This window comes from Pteropus alecto, unplaced genomic scaffold, assembly GCF_000325575.1.
Source record: "Pteropus alecto unplaced genomic scaffold, ASM32557v1 scaffold72, whole genome shotgun sequence".
Taxonomy (NCBI): domain Eukaryota; kingdom Metazoa; phylum Chordata; class Mammalia; order Chiroptera; family Pteropodidae; genus Pteropus; species Pteropus alecto.
The window spans coordinates 14,190,653-14,199,473 of NW_006436811.1; the positions used below are offsets into that span (position 1 = coordinate 14,190,653).

The window sequence follows — 8,821 nt, forward strand, 5'->3', positions numbered from 1 at the left end:
TTTTTTTTTTGTAAAAGCGAAAATTCTCTTTGGATTTTTTGCAGTTAAAAATAGGTTCTGATGTAGGTCTTTCATTAGAGGAAGTGGCATAATGTGAACTTTGAAAAAGCGGGGAATACCTGTACTATAATATTAACAGGAACTAAATTAAAACACAAGAGAAATACTGTCAAGTGATGGGCATTATTAAGTAGATTATTCTAACCTAGAACTTCATTAATTTTTTTTTTTTCCTTAGGTGAGGCAACCCTTGGTTGACCTCACAGATTGCAAGGACCTTGTCAAGGCACAATTCCTTATTTTTTATTTTTTATGCCTACAGCACCTGGTCTTTCTAGGTGGTCTCCCATCCAAGTACTAACCAGGCCCGACCCTGCTTAGCTTCTGAGATCAGACAGGATCAGGCTTGTTCAGGGTGACATGGCTGTAAACTAAACTAGAACTTCATATGTTATTATGCCTGAATGAGAAAAAAGAGTCAGGAAGGGGAAACAACATGTTTTGCACAATAATCTATATCAGGCAAAGCCATGCAGATTTAGAAGGCACTCCCTATCAGTATTTAGGCGATCTGAAATTTTTACTACAGAGAGCATATTTGATTCAATAGCTGGAGAATGAGGATTTTACACACACACACACACACACACACACACACACGCACATGCACACACACACACAAACACACAAGGTTGACCCTTGAATGACATGGGTTTGAATTGTGTGGGTCAGTTGAAAACTATTCACTTACAAGTAGACCCTCACAGTTCAAACCTGTGTTGTTCAAGAGTCAGTTGTATATATATGTGAATGATACTGTTGTATATATTATATATGAGTGACACAGGGGCAATAAAAGGGGATTGAATTCGAAATAACAGAACCTAACTGGAATGTCCTGCAATAAATTAGAGAAGATCCATTAGTTGGAGATGAAGGATTTCCAATAACAATTTGCCTATGTAAAGTCAGTACTTCTTCAGGAAATGCTAAAGTGGTAGGAGACTGGAAAACAAAGTATAATGTTTATTTTCAATGAAAGTTGAAGGTATTTATCACCTTCCTTCCATTCAGTGGGATGGAGGGAGGAAAGAAGGAAGGAACGAAGGAAAAATATGAACAGAAAGACTGCTTCTCTGACAGACTTCCACCTCCTGCTATCCCATGCATACCTGTCAAATGCCTCTCAGTATAGCATGTGTGTGTTTTTGCCACCTCATGGTAGAATCGTTTTTCTTAATCAGCTTCCAAATCCCTGAAACTCTGTAGACAACACCTACGTTCCTCAAAACATGTTTGTTCTCTTCAAGGTGTTCTCATTTTCTTCAGGTCAATAATAAGATCTCTGTGCTTAGCTACTATGTCATGATGAAACTAAGAATACAAGTGTGGAAGAGTCTCTTCTAGGCAATAGGTGAAAATACTGAATAGGAGAGAATTTATTGTCAAGGGAACTTTTGGAGCTTAATATCAGGGCACAATATCGAACTGATCCTAACAGCTTATTGCATGACCATTTAGGGTTTGAATATGATGATTGCTTATAGTCAGTGAGGTGGAGGTGTCATAACTGCTTTGGCAGAGTATGGAGGAAGAATTGAGAAAGATCATAAAAGGGGAAAGGTTAAAATGAATTTATTTTGAGATCAGAGATCCCACTATATTTGTTGTCTGGAGGGCACAGAAAGACCATTATTTTAACAAGGCAATAAGAAGTGTACCAGTGACGGTGGCACATGCTTTCTGAAAAATTTATTGGTTTCCTTTATAGATTATGATTAGAGATGCTGTCATGGAACTCTGCTCCCTAGTCTCAGTGGTTATGATTCCAGACTGGCAGATATTAGGTAGTGGTGCTTAAACATAGAGGAATAGTCAAAATTACTATAATGAGAAATAACGTCAGAAGGGCAACCAAGTTACCTTGACCTTCAGTTATATGTAGAAAGTACTAATGATCATGATGTTCCTAGGGGAGGGATAGAGGAATAGCTAAATGGAGTAAAATATTATTATTTGAATGGTGTCATGAGAAAAAGGCGGCGGCGGGGGAGGTGCGGAGAACGAAGTTGGTGAAGAAAAGCTTGGCAAGAGACACCCAATACAAAACACTTCTTAATCTAAGCCAACTTACAACCCCAAAGCATACCAATTAAAGTGAAGAATGGGACTCTTTAAAGATAGATCTAAAGGACCTGGCAAGTATATCAGTAAATATTCTTCCCTTATGGGGCCTACAGTGATATGCCATAACAATTAATTTTGGGAGAAAAGAAATATCCAAAATTTAAGCGTTTTTAGCTTCAGGATGTGAATTGATACTGATGTCCAGGGACTTGAAATGCAATCACAATTACTGTCCCCTGGGTTAAAGTGGTGATTTATAGATGCTAAGTGATGAATATAGCCCAAGTGCATCCTGTGGTGAGTGTAGTGCATTCACAGACCCAACCTAATGCTATGGACCCAGTCTTCCAGTGTATAATAAGGGCATTACATATATTTAACATCTAGAAAGGCTCTCACATTGGTTACCTGGATTTGAGGTTAAGAGTCAATTGGGAAGAAGAGCCAAGTAAAATTCCCTGAAATTCTAGGCCCCAGCCAAAAGAGTAAATCAGAAGTACTGTTTTATCTCAGAGGACTTGCAAAGAGTAATAACATTTTCAACATTTAAAAAGGCAGGAGTGGATCCTGTTATTCTCTAATTAATTTACCTATTTGATCCTTAGGAGGAACAACAGATCATGACACTTGACTGTGGACTAGTCTAAACTTAACCAAGTGGTAGCCCCAACGTGAGATGTTCTGATACATGAGGTATCTTAACTGTCCATTTCTCCCTCCCTCCGGCCCCTAGCAACCACCATTTCACTCTTCAATTCTATATTCTCTAACTTAGTTGTAATAGTTAGTCCATTAACAAATAATATAGTTATAAATTTCATACATTTATGTCTACCAGTTTATAATCCATTGTTTGTTTTTCTTTCATCTGTTGTTTGTTATCACTGTTTACCTTTTCCTATCTTCTTTTGGGTCATTTAAATATTTTTTAGATATCTATTTTATTTACCTGTTGGATTTTTTTCTATACTTGTTTGTGTTATTGTTTTAGTGTTTGCTCCAGGTATTACAGTAGGCTTAGTTAAGTTTTACAGTCTACTTAAAATTAATATTTGTCACTTAAAGGTAGACAGCTTATAATCACATAGGTCTATTTAATAACTCTTTCTCTCGAAGTAGTCATATGAAGTTTTCAAATGTGACAAGACAATATTATAATATTTGCTTAAACACTCATGTTTTAAAGAAATTAGGAAAGTAAAATTTGTGTTTACCCAGATATTTATTATCGGGGAAAAATTCTCACATTTCTGTCTTGTGAGCTGTGCAACTGACTATACTTTTTTCCAGACTGTCCTTTCAAGGTTGTTAGCATAGAGAAAAGCCTTAGAAGATAGAGATTAAAAAATATTATCTAAAAAAGTATTATTTAAAAAAATTCCACAAGGTATTTAAAACAAATGTGTATATTTCCTAAATTTTTATTGCAGATAAAATTAAGGTTGAGATCAGAGTTGACTGATATTCTATGGATTTTCTTATCAAGTAGCTATTAAGTAATACACACAGAACATGATCATGTCATTTGTGAATACTGTTTGATTCAAATGCAGGCAAATTATATTCCTATCTCTGGTAAGTAACAAATATTTCAAAGTTTAATGAGCTCTAAATATATTTAAATATATTGAATTCCTTATAGTATCTCAGCCAAAAAAGAAGTGATAAAATTTTAACAACATATACACTTTATTTTTTATCCCAAATCTTTTAATATTGTGTCAATTAATTCTTAAGAATCTCTACATTTCTAGTCATTTCTGATGAAGACTGTATTCATCAAGTAAAGGACATCAGATTTTTCTGTTGCCATCTATGGCAAGTAGTGGGCCGAATCTGATAAAAGTTAGTAGTCCTATTTCTGTGAGCTCCTTGCAGCTTGTTCTCAGTATTGGATACTTATAGTGCTGACATTTCGAAAGAACAGATGGTGCAGAGGAAGTCCTCAGACGTCACCAGAGGGCGGTTTTCAAATCTTTGTCACAAGTTTAGAGAGTTACAACTTGAAAGAGACAAAACTTTTTCACTAAGCTTTCTATTGCAACTCAAAATTAGTTACTTTCTAACACACTTGAATCACAAAGATTCCCCCCAAATTGGTATAATAGTTTCACTTTATTACACTATTTTCTATCATTTGGGGAAAATATTGGCTCTTTAGTTTGTATCAATATTGTAGATATTTTCTACGGGAAGGTTACTATTTCCTGCCATGGGAAGATATTGTTATAACTCCCTGTCATGAGCTTGGTACTATATTACTTTGTCTTATGGTATTAACATATTATATTTTATTATAATTATTATATTATGGATTTATTGTGAAGTTAAGAATTTTTAGTTTTTCTGTTTTTTTTTACAGGCCACTGTGCCTAGTTTATTGTTGGGCATAAGGATGGTGCAAAATACGTGTTCACAGAATGTTCGTTTGAATGAATGGATATTTGATCAATTATGAGACTAAAATTATATTTTAAAGAGGAAGATAAAGTGTCATTTTTACAAGGCACAGATTAAACTAAAAACAAACAGCAAACATCTAGAAAGTGGAGGAATAATTGAAATGTTCTGTTTCTTTTAGTCTTTCATTTAAAAAATTACAAACAGTTTATAATTAAAGAAAAGGAATCTACAAATAATAGAAAAAAGATTTTTATATCTTCTTACTATTTAGGTTCATATTAAACAGGTATTTTTATGTTTTCAAAACTTACACACAGTTTTAATGAATGCCATTGCAAAATCAAGAATTTTGTTAAACATAAAGAAAATAGAGTTAACAGTGAAATTTTTCAGGCATTTTCACAGTACCATTTATATTTTTTTCCATATATTTGGAGACAGTCGTCCATCTATATGATTTATGTGTATCCTTTAAAGAAATATGTTTTATAAATATTTATAAAATAATAATAAATCACTAAATATCTTCTAATGCAAGGGGAAAAACTTTTTCTCCAGAATCAAGAAAAAAAACTTAAATGTCTTATAATAACTTTAAAGTTAATGAACCATCTATTTTAGATATTAGTGTTAAAACCATATGGTACTGTGCTGTTCTGATAATTCTGTACTGATAAATGATAGTCAAATAAAAATACATTCTTAGCTCTTGAATAAAAGAAATTTTTGAAAATGATGGATGCATTTAAACCATACAGTAAAGGACATGGAACAATCATTAGGTGAAATTTAACTTTTCAGATGTAATCATGTTTGACATTTTGATGAGTATTACTCCAGATCTCACTAAATGCATATATTTACATAGTATGTTTTTACATATACAGGTTTTTGTAACTAGGATAATAAGAATGTTTTTATATGTGTGTATTTTTATATTTATATATACATTAACAATAATTTTAAAGATTAATAATGTTACAGTATTAACTGAGGGATTGGTTTGTATACATTATAATTTACATAACTAGTATTCTCTTGTTGGTTATTTAAGATGTCTTCAAAGTTGTCTATTATAATAAAACATTTGGAGAAATAATTTCCATGTAAGTATTTTTTCCTGTTGCAACTGTATCTGTAGGGCAATTCCTTAGAAGAAGAATTGCTAAATCAAAGGTAAGGGATATTTTATATTTGATAATAATTAAAACTAACATCCAAAAAGATTGCATAATACTGTGCTCTAACAACAGTAGTGAGATTCTGCTGGCTATTTATTTTCTTTCTAAAAGAAAAACATCTCGATTTACATAAAGCTTTATTTTTATCCTTTAGTAAGTTTTTACTCTATCAGAGTTTTTAGATGTCTCTTGTTTCATTTACTCTAATATAATTCTTTTTTTTTTGGTCTGTCTTCAAAAGATATTTTCTACTTGTGTATTTTTGTTATAAAAATCCCTACTTTTGTATATTGATTATGCCATTTGCCTTTGTATGGCATTTTCTAATATTTTTAAAATATATATTTAATTTTTGACTCTGAGCTTTCAAGTATAAAATATAATTTGCAGACAGTCATAATTGTGTCTTTTTTCCCTCTGTTTCAGTATATATACTTATTTGATTCATTGTTTAATTGCACTGGCTAGAGCTGTGAGAATAGTGTTAGAAATTATCAAAGAAATCTAATACTTTAATTTCATCAGAAAAGGCTCACTTTTTGCATTTAAAAAATATATTTTAGGACATAAATTATTCACTTATGTGTAAAGTTCTTTGCCTTAAAGCAAATTCTAATCTAAATCTCAGAACTCTTGAGTCAGAAATTATTAAATAAAATTTGAATACAAGAATATAGCGTGGTCAACAGGCTAGAATTTTAAGATAACACCAGATTGGTACGCTAAAAATATCATAAACAAAAATTTGCAAGGAAAGAAAGGGAAAAACATTCTTGTCATTGGAATAACTTCTCATCATATTTGTTATTATTAGAGCATATTTAGTATGATGAACTAAAATGTACTTTGCTTCCTGACTATACTTATAAGAACTATTTTACCTTTCTGTAACAGAACTTTTATGCTTATAAATTAGATATGTTGAAATATATTTAATTTGCTTTTTCAGATAAAATCGTAATGCATGTTGAAATATGCATGATGAGATAGTAGATGGAATATGAAAGGCTTAATAAGGATGTTTAGATTAAGTCACCAGTAAATTTCTAGATATTTTGTAAGTTCTCTCGGCATAAGAAAGGTTAATAAACTCAGATTTAAAAGTACTAGAAGGGACAACCTAAGTAATTATCTTGTGAGACATATTTCAGTCTCAAGTAATGGTCTAGAAAATATAATAAGGTAACTGATTTTTCGGAAGAAGGAACCGATGAACGAAAAGTTGTCAGTGCATGTTTTTGAGATACAATCTAATATAATAAATCATTTTAATAGAATAAATAGTAAGGATGACAAGGACAATGTGCCATGTGTAGTGTAACAAGGTTAAAATCAAAATATACATAATATTATGTTGCCTACTTTCAACAAACACTGCATCGTGAGCATCATTTACAATGCCTTACTATGAATAGAATTATGAGAAAGTTATCTTAATTACTGGAAATATACTAGTTCCATTGTAAATTTCCTTGTCTATATATTTAGCCTTTGGATACTTCTAGTTATATATTTTCCTTATTTTATCAGCTTTCTGGAAGTTTAAACTCTTGGTCTATGTATTTTGTAATGCCCTTAATAAAATGTCTCCTTTTACCACATATAATAATTTTACACAACACAAGGTATTGTGTATTTTATTATCTCATTAATTGGTAGGTTGTGGTTCACGCCACACCTTTTAGATTACATTAGACCAGCTCTTTGTAAAACAAACAAACAAGCAAACAAGAACACCTATTATAAATATTAAACAGTATAATTGTCCTAAAAATGAGCACTTACAGCAAAATATGAAGATAGTGACACTGAATTACAAGTGAACTTTTGTCTTTCCAAATTTTAATCATTACAATTATTATTGTGATGGAAGCTTTCTCCACCCATCTCTCCCAGGCATTGTGTGCCACTGTCTCATAGCTCCTTAAATAGTTAGCTGTAAACTTTTGGGTAAAATTGGTGTTAAGTACTCTAGAGAAGAATACCTTCAGCTCTACAATCATGCATTCATTAACAAAATAATAATAAAAAAATACCTTCTATGTGCCAAGCAGTGTTCTTTGGGGATATAATAGGAACATCGATGAAATTCTTGCTGTTGTGGAGCTTATATTCTGGTTGGCAGAGACAGTCAATAAACTAGCAAACAAACATAATATAATTTCCGGAAGTAGTAATATGACCAGGTGAGAGGATAAAGAATGGTAGATGATGGGGCCATTTTTATGAGAATAGTCCAGGAAGGCAATTCCATTTGAACAGACACTGAATGAAGTGGGACCAAGTTAAGGAATGACTCATTCTTGGCATAGAGATCAGCAAGAAAATATTTACTGTTATGGTACTTAATTTATTATTAATTGAGAAGAGCAAAAAAATCTTCCTAAAGTAGAGTGAGCTAGGAGTAATATGGTAGAAAATGACTTAGAGGAAAAGCCTTGGTTTAGTTAATACAGGTTTATTGTTGTTTTTTGTTCTGTTTTCTTTTTTCCTTTTCTGATGAGAGCAAGAACTTGAATTTTGTTTTGATGTGATCAAAGGATGATGTGGTAATGGTGTGTTTTGATATACAGTCTTAGAAGAACTACTCTAATACTAATAATATGTGGAAAATAGATAATGTGGTAACTAATAGAGAGTTATGACAACCAATTCAGATTCTGTTATCATAGTCCAGGAGATATCATTTTGGATACATTGCTAAGGTATGTCCCAGAAGGTATGCTGATACCAGGATAAAGGAGAAAGTCAAACGTCCCAACAAAATTTTATTGATGTAATTGTGTTGATTTAAGTGATATTTACTGAAGAGGATACCACTTGGACAAGAGTCAGTGGGGTGAAATAATCAACTATCTGTTTACATAAGATTTGAAATTTGTTTTAGAACATCAATAGATGATTTTAAGTAGGCTTCTAAAGATAAATTTATATATAGATGAATACACTCACACATATAGATATAATTATGGACATCAGGGGAGTGGTAAGCCATGCAGATGGACAATTAAACCCATATGCATATAGAAGTCAGGAGAGCACACTTTTGTACAAAATTCACTGCTAAGTGCTAAATAATTATCTTTATATTTATAGAATGTAATATTTTC

General features: G+C 31.9%; 1 pseudogene; it reads right to left on the reverse strand.

Annotated features, from left to right (window-relative positions):
- Nucleotides 1-313: 313 nt before the first annotated feature.
- Nucleotides 314-432, reverse strand: LOC112481517 (annotated as a pseudogene).
- Nucleotides 433-8,821: the final 8,389 nt, after the last annotated feature.